Source organism: Colobus angolensis, unplaced genomic scaffold (genome assembly GCF_000951035.1).
Source record: "Colobus angolensis palliatus isolate OR3802 unplaced genomic scaffold, Cang.pa_1.0 Scaffold194, whole genome shotgun sequence".
Taxonomy (NCBI): Eukaryota; Metazoa; Chordata; class Mammalia; order Primates; family Cercopithecidae; genus Colobus; species Colobus angolensis.
This window is the reverse complement of record NW_012115088.1, coordinates 4,913,858-4,927,177: the sequence shown is the minus strand read 5'-3', so window position 1 is coordinate 4,927,177 and position 13,320 is coordinate 4,913,858. Positions and strand designations below refer to the sequence as shown.

At 36.9% G+C, this 13,320-nt stretch overlaps 1 protein-coding gene and 1 pseudogene across 1 annotated transcript in view; one reads left to right on the top strand and one right to left on the bottom strand.

Moving 5' to 3' along the window:
- NCOA2 (nuclear receptor coactivator 2) overlaps nt 1-13,320 on the top strand; it is a 295,634-nt gene that overhangs the window by 126,660 nt on the left and 155,654 nt on the right. The gene's annotated exons all lie outside the window — the stretch shown is intronic.
- On the bottom strand, nt 6,923-7,327 carry LOC105510929 (annotated as a pseudogene).

Sequence of the window (13,320 nt, the reverse complement as noted above, 5' to 3'; positions counted from 1 at the left end):
CTGTTACCAAGAAATCTAGCTTAGATTAACACTCAATTTTGTAACATTTCATGAACACTTTATTCAGAAAAACTGATTCTACCTTATTTACTCCACCCATAGAGAAGTAGTTGGTGTATTGTGTGTGGGTCAGTATTTCTATATCTTACGTGAAATTTGGAAGAATTCTATACAACCAAACCTGACCCTTCAATTTCAGAAAATTGATTTCTGAGAAAGCAGATGAATTTTGATTTACCTTATGTCTCTAAGGATGAAAGCAAGTAGCATTAACTCCCACAGAATCGTGATCGTCCCTCAGTTGGTCTAATTCTATGCTAGCCTTCATCATTTTCCCCATTATAGGTTGAAAGCTTCAGATGTCCCAGTTTCCCGGGGTCTTAGGATTCTACCCTGGCTCTGGCAGCCTACCTTCGTTGTTTTACCCACCAAAGGAAATGGTAGAAACTCAGCTCTGAGGCAGGGATTTATGGCTTCCACTAAGGTATCCCTAAGAATAGGGCATATGCTTTGAGCTTTAAACTATGTAAATGGCGATGCAGAATGGCAGATGCTTGAAAGATAGGTATAGTCGCTTAATGCCTAAGATAGACTAACACAAGAAGATAGATTCTTGATGTGTGTAGTTATGGACTCCTTGGCTGCAAGTGTAGAAATGCAACTCAAACCAGTATAAGCAAACCTGGAACTTATTACCTCTTGTAAGTGGGAAGTCCAAAGCCACAACTGGCTCAGGGCAAGTCTGGATGGAAGGAATTAAATGATGTCATCAGGACCTTCTCTTTTTCTCTACTTTCTTGTGTTGACTTTTTTTCAATTAGGACCTTATGTCATGGCAGAGAAGGTCATTAGCAGTTCTGCCTTATGTCATTTTAACAGCCAATAATCCCCTCTCAAAAGGATCTTCCCTGATAGTTCTAAAAAAAAATTACAGGAATGACTCTCCCTGGTCCAGGTTGGATTGCCTGCCCATTTCTGAGCCAGTCTTGCCAGGGGGCTGAGATTAAGGCAAGCGTTTTGGCTAGTCCTGGTCACTCTAGAGGCTGTGAGGAAGTGGGGATATTAGTCCCATCATGAACCATGTGACCTGACAGTGGAGGGTTGCTTGCGTGTGTTGTAGAGGGGTAAGCCAAGGTTAAGGTTTGTGTTTTGTATTTCCTTACCAGCTTTTTATCAACCCCAGAGCCTAGGAAAGTCCTTCTTACTCAGGAATTATTCAGGTATACTAATAAGCATAGCATTTCCTCACGAGAGCCACAAATAATGTTGAAAATCCACTCTATGCCATTGATTGTACTAGATCCACTGGCAATGAGAAAAGACACATTTCGCTCACTTGGAGTTTATGTCATTGTGGAGGTGATGGCATATTGAAAAAAAGGTAGGATGTAAACAGTTCCATCATAAGAGGAAGCATCTACTGGGGGTAATTCCAGGCAGAGAGGGCATCATGTACAAAGGTTCAGTGGTGAGAAGAGGGAGCAAGGCCTTTGGAATAATGAACTCCAGTTGCTCCTCATACGTGCAGCAGAAATAGCCAGAGGTCAGGATTATGGAGATTGGTGAGGTGAGATCATCCAAGGGCCTTTTGCTTGGGAAGCCATTTTACTTTAATCTTGAGTACCATGGGGACCATTGACGGATTGATACAGGGAAATGAAATGATGATTTTTTTTTTTTGAGACGGAGTTTCCCTCTTTTGCCCAGGCTGGAGTGCAGTGGCGTGCGACCTCGGTTCGCTGCAGCCTCCGCCTCCGCCTCCGCCTCCCAGATTCAAGCGATTCTCATGCCTCAGCTACCTAGTAGCTGGGTTTAGAGGTACACACCACCACACCCAGCTATTTTTTGTATTTTTGGTAGAGATGAGGTTTCGCCATTTGCTCAGGCTGGTCTTGAACTCCTGGCCTCAAGTGATCTGCCCGCCTCAGCCTCCCAAAATGCTGGGGTTACAGGCATGAGCCCTGGTGCCAAACCAATTCATTCATTTTAGAATGAATGCCCTGCCCTGGGGTGAATGGACTAGAGGAGGGCAATACTGGAGGGTTAGGCAAGTTTAGCCTGTGGAAGTGATCCAGATGAGATGTGGGTAGGGGTAGTGGCAGAGGGGATGAAGATAAGTGGATTCTAGGAAGTGACTGACTTTTAAGGGAAGGAGGAGTCACTCCAGGTCTTAACACAAGACCTGGCTTTGTCTCCTGTGGATATCCAGGCTCCCTATGATCCATGTCATCCCATTATCATAAACCAATTAGTAGATTTTCTATATTGATGAAATATGAATATGAGAATGTTCATAGTAGCATTAGTCATAGTAGTACCAAAATGAAAACAGTCCAAACATCCATCAGCTGATGAATGGATACGTAAAACTTGCTTATATACTTCAGTGGAATATTATTTGGCAATAAAAAGAAGTGAAATACCGATATATGCTACAAAATGGATGAGCCTTGAAAGCATTATATTTATTGAAGGAAGCCAGTCATAAAGGCCACATACTGTATGATTCCATTTATATGAAATGTCCAGAATAGGCAATGCTGTAGAGATGGAAGATAGACTAATGGTTGCCTACCACTGGGATTGAGGAGTGGGAGAAAATGGGAGTGAGTGCTAATGGATATAGGGTTTCTTTTTATAGTGTTAATAATGTTCTAAAATTGATTGTGGTATTGGTTGCACAACTCTGAATATACTAAAAACTATTGTACATTTTATTTAAATGGATGAATTGTATGGCATGTAAATTATATTTCATTAAAGCTATTATAAAGATATGAATGTGGGAGTAAAGTCTAGAAAACAGAAAACTGGCTGGTGGAATCAGGCATATGAAATACAGGCATATCAAAAACAACAGTGAGGAAATAGCAAAAAACTGGAAAAAATTTAAATGTCTAACAGGAGCATGGATAAATTGTAGTGTATTCATTGTTTTAAAAATGACAGTGAGTACCCGATAACTAAGAAATTCACATAAAAGTATGAATAGTCTATAAACATGACCTAAAAATAGCATTTGTCGGAACATTTAGAAGTAATTTTTTTTACTCAACTGTCTGGCCCTTAATACTGCTATTAACATTACCAAAGAACACCATTTAGGAAGGTAAAGAAAACATGTATTTTAGCAAAGATTTTATTTTAAAATGTAGGGATTTTAGTTTTTAAAAAGTTTCAGGATTAGTTTCATTTAACCAAAAGATAGAGCTATATCTTTAGAACATCTTTACAGAAGAACCAGTAAATATTTTCTCATCTGAATTGTGAGTTTCTTAAGGTTAGGGTAAATAGAGAAAAGAAGAGATTATTACTTGGAAAAACAGAAAAGGCAAGAGAAAGTAGTAACGTACAGTAAAGTTTCAGAAGGAAATTGGACAGTTGAGGATCACTCAACATTTAGTGACTTCTGTCATTTATACTTTATTGCAAAAATGTTATGCAGACCATTTTTGGCCATTCTCTCATTTTGTTTTACATAATCACTGAAGCAATTAGGAAAAAAAAAAAAAAACACCTGCTTTAGATGAAGAACCCGAGGAGGAAAAAAAAAAATTGAAGAACTTGCCCATGATTGGTACTAGGGAATGAAGGATAAAACACAAGTTGGGGAAATCTAGGTTCTTCTTAAATGGGATCTTAGAAATTGTTTTTTAAGAGAAGGTATTTGTGCTTTAGTATACTTACATTTTATTATGTGTTATTCATTCTGAAATTATTTTACTTAGACATTGAGACAGCAGAATGAAAGTGGCTAGTAAAGAATGAAAATATCAGAAAATTTAGAATGCCATGTAGATGATGTCTGCTTTTTAAAGGTCTGTATATCAGAATTTGAGAGAATTGTTTTGAGACTAATGGGTGTATGTATTAGTCCTCATGCTGCTATGAAGAAATACCTGAGACTGAGTAATTTATAAAGGAAAGAGGTTTAATTGACTCACAGTTTCACATGGTTGGGAAGGCCTCAGGAAACTTACAGTCATGGCAGAAGGGGAAGCAAACATGTCCTCCTTCACAAGGCAGCAGGCAAGAGAGGAATGAGAACGGATTGAAGGGAGAATCCCCTTATAAAACCATCAGATCTCAGTGAGAACTTACTATCACAAAAATAGGATAGGGGAAACCACCCCCCAATTCAATTACCTCCCACAGGGACCCTCCTAGACATGTAGGGATTATGGGAACTACAATTCACGATGAGATTTGGGTGGAGACACAACCAAACCATATCAGTCAGTGTACTTAAAATTTGGCATTCAGAAGTTTTTGCTGCAGTATTTTGAATTTACTTCTTAAATCACCTCAATTTGCTATTCTTTAATGTTAATCTTTTTTTTCCCCTAAGAGCAAGTTTCTCATCTTGGAGGCTGGAGGATTTATTTGTCTTTCCTGAGAATTTCCTTTCCTTATCTTTTTAATTGCGGTGCTGTTATGGGTCCTGTCCTAAATTTCTTCCTTAATTTCTTTTTCTCTTTTCATTTAATTTAGGCATATTAATTTTACATTAATGATCTGTGCCTCCTTTTATCTTGGAGGAAGAAATTGGTATTCTTTGAGTGTACTGTGAAATTCTTCCATTGAAATTAACAGCAAATATTGAAATATGTCTCTGATAATTAGGGAATCATTCATAGAAAGAGGAACAATTCTAGATGTTTTCAAAGGTCTTTTCAGTCAATATTTTACCTTACAGCTAAGTGGACAAAAAGCTCTTTGCAAAGTTTAGTATTTTTTTAGCCAAACTATTTCTGTTATACTACCAGCTACATAGCCTTTATAGTTGTTGAAAGTGTTTAAACATGAGAACCATCGCCTATCTATATATCTATGACACAAGATTTTCAGTGCCCTTTTAAAAAATAACACATATTCTACTGTTGCTTGCATCTGTTCCATCCTAGTTCTCTAGAAGAACTGCCGGTTAGAATCTAGTTCTTTGTGTTGGTGTTCTAATTAATCAGGAAAGCAAAATTTGCCATTATGTCTTTGTGAAAGCCCTTGCTAATTAGAAACATCACTTCAAAATTTTTTTCGTATTTTCTCTGCTGAGCTTGTTCTTCTTTGGTTAGCTGTTCTTTGTTTTTTTAATTAGAGTAATACTACATAGACAACCTGTTTTAATGTATCAGATTCCTACATATAAAATAATTTAAGTAGGAGTTGATCCTTTGTATTGCTAAAGATTATTCAGTTTTAAAAAAGGACTCAGCAGTTTTTCTTTTTAAATATTAAATTTCTTTTGTATACTGAAAATACGATTCAAATTTACATTATTTATATAGTATTTTTAAGGATACAATTCTCTAATAAGCTAAACTGCAACTATATATAAGTGCTTATTTCTTTTTAAGGACTATATTCTACTCTGAGATGATTTCTCATTATACCTACTGAATTTATGGTGATTTCAGTTTACTGGAAATTTCGTGTGGTTAATTAAGGATACAGTTCTGCAAGTAAAGTTTGATAACTCTAAATGAGAGAAATAAAACTTGAGAATTAGATAATTTTAGAAGATGGCGTATTTGTACTTATTTTGATTTTTGGAATATCTGTTAATTAAAAATAATCAGAACTACAGATGAACCTACTGACTGGGTAAAGATGCCTTTTGATTAGGTATATATGAGTTTTTTATGTGCAGAAACTTTAATATATTTAATTGTAGTGTAAATCTGTTAGGTCTGGAAATGGTATAGCTTACTGTGCCAGTTCTAGCCGAAATCTTAATTACGGGAGATGATGCATCTGTGTTTCAGTTGTGGACACTAACAGGTGAGACAGTGGAATGAGCGAGCATCTTGAGTGGTAGTAGAGTTCATGAGTAGCGATGAGATTGAGGTCCTGATTATGAATACTTTTCAGTTCGTATTTTATGTGGATTGTTGCATTGCAGGCCACCAGTGATTTTGTAAAGGAGTCTTAGAATAATTGCTGTGTTCTATAAGCAGTATCTTTTGGAGAGTTATTTTGGAAGAAAATCATTTTGCTAAATATGAGAATAAATATTTACTTGATCATTAAAGACTGTATTTGTATTATGAATGTAAAACGGATTTGTGGATAGAGCTAATGTTGAGCAAATTTATGATGGGATTGTACCAAAATTATTCAGAGAATCTTTGAAGGATGACATAAAGCAAAAGGATTTTGTGACTGGTAATTAGTTTTTAAAAATACTGTAAATTTTTGACCCTACCTAAAAAACCCTGGAGTTGTGTAAAGCACCTACAGATGGCAAGATTGAGCACACAGTAGGTTCTCGCCCTTCACAACAATTACGATCAGCTGAAGCTCTGTAGGCTTTGGAAACTTCAGTATCCTAATGGAGTAGATTTGGATCTGAATTCTTTTTCAGGTGCTCATATGTATTAGAGAACCACCAAGCACTTTTAACCAAAAAACAAGTTTTTGTTGTTGCTTTAGTTAGATGTTTTCCTGATGTAAGGTTTTTTTTTTCTTCAAACATGAGAACTTTATACTACCTTTTTTACACTACGCTGTGATTACTGTGTACAGATCAGTGTCAGTGAAATAAAGAATACAACTGTATACTAGGCAAAGAACTTTATTAACCTTTGTTTCAAACTTTGTTCCCAGGCTGCTTCTGCTTAATTAGCTGCAAAGAATGAATTGTGTATAAGCAAAAACTGAAAAGAGCTGCAGTGTCCAAGGGGTTTGGGCTTAAAAATATTAGAGATCTGGGTTTTATCAGACCCATAAACAAAAATTTCTTAAAAATATATAAGAAATTTTTAAAATTTCTTATAAAATTTTATAATTTTATATATAATTAATATAAAATAGCAGCTCCCAGTGACTTCTTCAAGTTTTATCTTCAGAAGTTGACTCATTTCGGTTTGCCTCATTCTTGGAAGCCTCATCCAAATTCTCCACAAGATCTGGAACTTCATCATCATCATCCTCTCCAGTAGTGTGGTGCTTTTTCACCCACAGATTGTTTGGGCAGAACTTCAGCCAGTCTCCTTAAACTAGTCAGACTGCCTGCACCAAGCTGGTTTAAGATGCTGGGTAGCATTTCTGTCAGCTGCTTTGTCTCAGTATAGCCTGTAATGGTGAAAGTGTTCACTGCCAGAGATGCCTGAACTTTAGGGTTGTTAAAGTGGATCGCTGTTCCTTGGTTCATAAACATACTCACCTCTTCAATGCTAGAGATTTCTAACTTCTTTAAGGAGAACTGACGTTTTTTATCATTTGCTGTGGCTGTTCCGTGAACTACCTTCTTTCTGTGAGCAGCTCCACCAATGTGCACTTTTGCCTGCAGTTTGGCGAGTTTTTCCTGGTTCACGATTGTTTCTTTCATCTTGTTGGAGCGGATAAGGGGCTGCGCGTGGGACTAGGGTTGGTGCTCAGGGGATCTCAGGGGAACCAGCTGAGATTAGGTGCACACAGGTGGGGAGGCAAGATGGCAGCTTCCTGTTGTAAGTTTTTTGGCATCATGTGGCAAGTTAAAACCACTTATACTGAGATTTCTGAGATGTCTGCTGACTGCCTTAGGCTACTCTTATCATCATTTTAAAAATTATAGATATGCTTTGGCAGCATGTAAATAGGTACTGATTCATTATTTTATCCACTGAAATAATTTTAGCAGATTTACATATACAGTCCTTAAATAAATTCACAGATAAGTTTTTAAAATAGAAAATATCAAAGATAAAGTTATTTTCTTAGTAAAATAGCTAAGTAGCTACATACATTGTATCATTTGGCGTGTAATTAATGTATTTCACTGTTAATATTTCTGATGGTAGTCTAGATGACTTTAAAAACCAAGATGAAAGTTTCCTTCACTGCAAATATTAAATTATTACTTTATAAGTGTTTAATAAATCTCTACATGTTGAATAATAAAGGGATTATTATTTTACATATTTAAAGAAAATTTTTATTTAGGAAATTAACATTCAGCCTAATGTTATATCTAACATGGTATCCTTTTGTACAATTGTATCAAATAAAGAACAGAAACTATATTATGGCTTCTAGTGATGCCCTAACCACTAGTGTTCCCTTTTTCTTGTGTTCCCTCTTCACGTTCATACTCCGTGCTCCCCTTTGGGTTGACTTGTAATCTGACTCTTGTGACAGATATTAGGAGGTGGAGCAAAGGAATTTCAGACCAGTCAGCTAAGAGACTGCTATGGGGTAAGAAAAAAAAAATTATTTAGCCTCTTAAAATTACTCTTATCAAAGGAAAAGAAATTGGAAGCACATGATAATATAACCAGAAACATGACACAGAAGAATTAAGGGAAGAGTAGAGGAGACACATAGATAAGTTAGATAGTTACTGCTGAGGTTTTTTTAGGTGGGGGTGGGGTTTCATGTTGAAGCCTGTGCTTTGCTTTGACTGAATCTGGCTTAATTTCTGTAAACATCCCTCCTTCTAGGATGAATCAATGTATCTTAGCCATGTCTATACCTGTAGCAAAATACTGATGATGAAAGTTTATGGGCAATTTAGAAAAGGAAGAAGAAAAAGTGAAAAACCTTGATGTTTCAAGGATCCCACAGTTTCTGCCAAGTTTGAACACATTCCAGAATCCAAAAAAAGTATGTACTTTTGAAGCTGTATTTTTCAAGTGTTTGTATGTACATTTCCATAAGTTGGAAATCAATCGACAATAAATACATACTTTAAAATATTTCTTTTACTTTGGCAGTTACACGTGTGTGCAGAATTCCTACAATTTTTCAATCTCTTTATTCAACTTATTAGGATATCTGTACGGTTTTTCCTATGGAAAGTAATTTCAGTGGAGAGATTTAGCTAGGAGCTTCATTAGGCAGCCTGTTTGATTCAGGAGCAAAGGAATAGCCTGTTTAGTTTAATGTTTGCAAACATGTGGGTTGAGGGCAAGTATGTAGGCATAAGTGGTCAGAAGCAAATTATGGATCTGGTGGCTCTGGTTTGCTAAGGCATTTCTGTCTATCTCAGTCGTGCAGGACCTGGCTGTCCTGTTCTATTGCTCACTGAAGGCCAAAGCTTCGCAGAGCAGAGTGCTGACATGATTCTCATTGTACATTTGATGTTGAAAGCACTAACATGTAAGCTCTGGAAAGCATTTAATCACTGTAGTTTCTAAATAGTCAAGTCTAGTGAGAGCAACTTTTAGTAACTTACAACGTAAAAAGTTGAGTGTTTTTTCCCCTAAAAATCTTACTTTATTAAAGCACTTAATTTTAAAGGAGGAAGAACGTCTTAGTTTTCCCATTAGAGATCAGAAAAGAAAAGAGCATAATGACTGCTTATTACACAATCTTCACATAAGCATAGCAGTTTAAATTTACAATCAGGGTATCCATTATAGCTACATTTTGTCAGTTGAAACATGTAAAAAAATACTAATAAGCTCAGTGTGTTCCACAGTACTCTGGTGCTTACCTTGTTTATTATTTTTTGTTAACTCAAAGACACAGCAAATCTGTCACTATACTATATCTTGCTTATAATGAGGACCAGAAATGAATGTTTATTTGAAAGATGGCAAAGAAAAATCTCCTTCTTGCTTTAAAAAGATTTTTAAAAAGTGTATATTCCTGTGTTGCATTTTTAATGAGCCAAGGTGTATTTTCAACATATATCTTCCCATCTATTGCATATTACAAATAAACAAAAAATTAACAAACTTAGCGTTCTAAAGTACGTTCATAGAATTTCAATGCTAATTTAATGTGCTTTGAAAATTCATATAATTCATCATTGTTATCTTTTTCTTTATATTTAAACTAATTGCTCATAGATATGTGTTCAAAATAAATGAATTTAAGCATGATTTTATATGGTGTTCTTTTTAATAACTATGCAAACATATTTATTTCAACAGACAATATTAATGTCTGTTGATTAGGCAGATTTCAAAATTGTTTTCCTTGTGTACCGGGGAAGTAAATGCAAGTTTCTTTAATGAGAGCAACTCAGATATTTAATTTCAGTCTGGTGGTTGTTATTGTTAAAGGGATAGGGAACCAAGGTAACAGAAAAGACTAAAGCAGGATTTTTTATGTTTTTTTACTTTTAAAGAAAACAATACATTTACATAACAAATAATGGAATTATAGTGGCCACTGTGCCTACCGGACCCCCGCCCCCCCACCCCACCCCACTACAGCATACACTGGGACAGTGCTGAACAAAATTACAGGTTTAGGATATGATGTACATCAATAAGTCGCCTGTCCTATGGCCGTCAGTTGCATGCCAGATAATGATAGCATTATCATCTTTATTTCTTAACATCTTTACTTTAGAGCTGGAAGAGACCCTAGGAATCATATCATTGAAGGACTACACTTTAAAGTTAGGACCTAGAGTTAGTGAACAATTTTTTGGCTGTTGCATAGTTGTGGGCTTTGCTGGGACGTGAATCCAAGTTTTTCCCTTCCAAGTTCAGTAACTCTTTTCATCAAACCATGCTGCTGCCCTAATGTTCTCTTTTCTTTTTTTTTCTTGTTCTTTTTTTTCTTTTCTCCCTTTTTTTTTTTGAGGCAAGGTCTCACTGTGTCACTCAGGCTGGAGTGCAGTGGTGATCACTGTTCACTGCAGCCTCGACCTCCCTGGCTCAAGTGATTCTCCCACTGCAGCCTCCCCAGTAGCTGGGACTACAGGCATGCGCCAAGCTAAAATTTAAAAATGAGTCTGGCTAATTTTTAACAGTTGAGGTCTATGTTGCCCAGGCTGGTAATTTTTTAAATAAATGAAACATTTTTACTGGTTGTTGTTAGTCAGCTAAAGTAGTATGTGTTGAGTCTGGCAAAATTCATAATTAGGTTTCAGTAAATGTGTGTTGTATGTATTTTTTAAATCTCTGATAACCTAAGGTATCCTTAAGCTACTGGATGGAAAATTTGAGTTTCAACATAGGCACATCTATGAAGTTTTCTTACTGTGGATGAATTTAGGTTGACTTGCCTTAAATCAGAATGCAAATATGTATATTTTGTATATTGATTGAAGTTGTTAATTTGTCTTAGTGAAAAATTGGAGGCGCTCCTTAATGAAAATTAACATTTAAGTTGAAGCCACAACTTTGTTCAATAATTTTTCTTCCTGTATTTATTAGCTTAGTGCTACCATCATTGTTTTTGACTATACTGAACACTAGAAAGATGCCAGTGTTTGTGCTGTAGAAAAAAGTCTGCACTCCCATGATGTGGATCCTGAGTGACATTCTTTTTTTTTTTAAATTAAATTTTTTTTAGAGATAGAGTCTCACTGTGTTGCCCAGGCTGGTCTTGAACTCCTGGTCCTTATCCCAGATTTGAACTCCTGAACTCTTAGCCTCCCAAAGCAGTGGGATTATAGGTGTGAGCCACTATACCTAGGCCCCCCCATCACTATTCTTTTATGGCACATATGCTTGCAGTTGTCACAAGAAGAACCTGCCCAGGTTTGCTTTAGAATATATGAATTCAACTTGAAATATTATGCTGCTATTAAAAATTATGTTGCCAAAGGCTGAACCAACAAGGAAAAATACTTTCTTTTTTTTTTTTTTTTTGAGACGGAGTCTCGCTCTGTCGCCCAGGCTGGAGTGCAGTGGCCGGATCTCAGCTCACTGCAAGCTCCGCCTGCTGGGTTTATGCCATTCTCCTGCCTCAGCCTCCCGAGTAGCTGGGACTACAGGCGCCCGCCACCTCGCCCGGCTAGTTTTTTGTATTTTTTTTTAGTAGAGACGGGGTTTCACCGTGTTAGCCAGGATGGTCTCGATCTCCAGACCTCGTGATCCGCCCGTCTCGGCCTCCCAAAGTGCTGGGATTACAGGCTTGCGCCACCGCGCCCGGCCGGAAAAATACTTTCATGGTACTGGTAGGTAGAAATGGTAGGATTTAATTTTATATGACTGATTTTAAAAATTACATTTTTGTTATAAAGTTCTTGGAAGTAAATATATCACATAGTGGTATATAGTGGAAATATGCATGTCCTCCCCCCTTCACTTTTCGTTACTTTCCACACTTTTTCTAGTAACCACTTTCTGTGTTAAAATAATAAACTTGAGGGAGAAAAATCTATAAATATTTATCTTTACAGATGAGCTGTGGAGACAACTAAGTTGTGTTTATAATGTTTCAGGCTCAAAAGAGCCTACTCACCAGAATGATACTTGCTCAGTCTTATTAAGCATTGAAAGTATATGTATAGCTTATTACTCTAATAACTAGTGTTACTCCATGTTAAAAATGCAGGATTTGTATAGAATTCATGTTAGTTGCTCTTCTGTTTTACTTGTACTAACTCATTTAATACTAACAAAAACCCTGTGAAGCAGTAGTGGTGGTTGTTGCTCTTGGGGCCTAAAAATATTTGTAATTTTTTTAAGTTAACATAGCTAATAACCAGTGCAGCCCAGTTTTGAACTAGTGTCACACCAGAGCCTATAATCTTAAGCATTATATAGTAATTACCTAGATTTTGTGTTGATAGAAAAGGTGACTTAGAAAGAAAAATAAAGGGAAAAATAGTCAAATAAAAATAGTCAAACTGTACCTAATGTTAGATTTTGCCTATAAACTGAATGGTAAATGCACAAATTTCTGTTTGCCGTGTCATGTAAAAATGGCTAGATTGAGTATCATTAAATTTAGAGGGTATATGAGGAGCCCTATATTGTAGGCTAGATGGTCTACTTGAAGTTACCTTTCTGGGGTGGATCTCAAAGATGGGCAGTGGACTTCTCAAGTAGCTGAAACAGAGAGATAATGAGAGATTTCAAGCCACTGCACATTAAGAGAGATGAGCCTTGTATATAAAGACAATGAGGATAGAGACCAAATCGTGGTTTAAAATATGAGCTCCAGGCCGGGCGTGGTGGCTCACGCCTGTAATCCCAGCACTTTGGGAGTTGGAGGCTGGCGGATCACGAGGTCAGGAGATTGAGATCATCCTGGCTAACATGGTGAAACCCCGTCTCTACTAAAAATACAAAAACTAGCCAGGTGTGGTGGCGGATGCCTGTAGTCCCAGCTACTTGGGAGGCTGAGGCAGGAGAATGGCGGGAACCCAGGAGGCAGAGCTTACAGTGAGCTGAGATAGTGCCACTGCATTCCAGCCTGGGCAACAGTGCAAGACTCCGTCTCAAAAAAAAAAAAGAGCTCCAAATGAAGGTCCCAAGGGTAGGCTCCAAATTGTAGTCAATCTAAAATTGGTTTTAAAAGCAGCTGCTTCTCTTGTGGGCAACTGCATCCAGCAGGAGCAGCAGGGATTCCTAACAGAGGAAGTCTTCTGAAAAACCAGGTAGGCTAGCTAGTTAATCAATAATGAATTCCCATGTATCCTGCTTCAAATAGGAA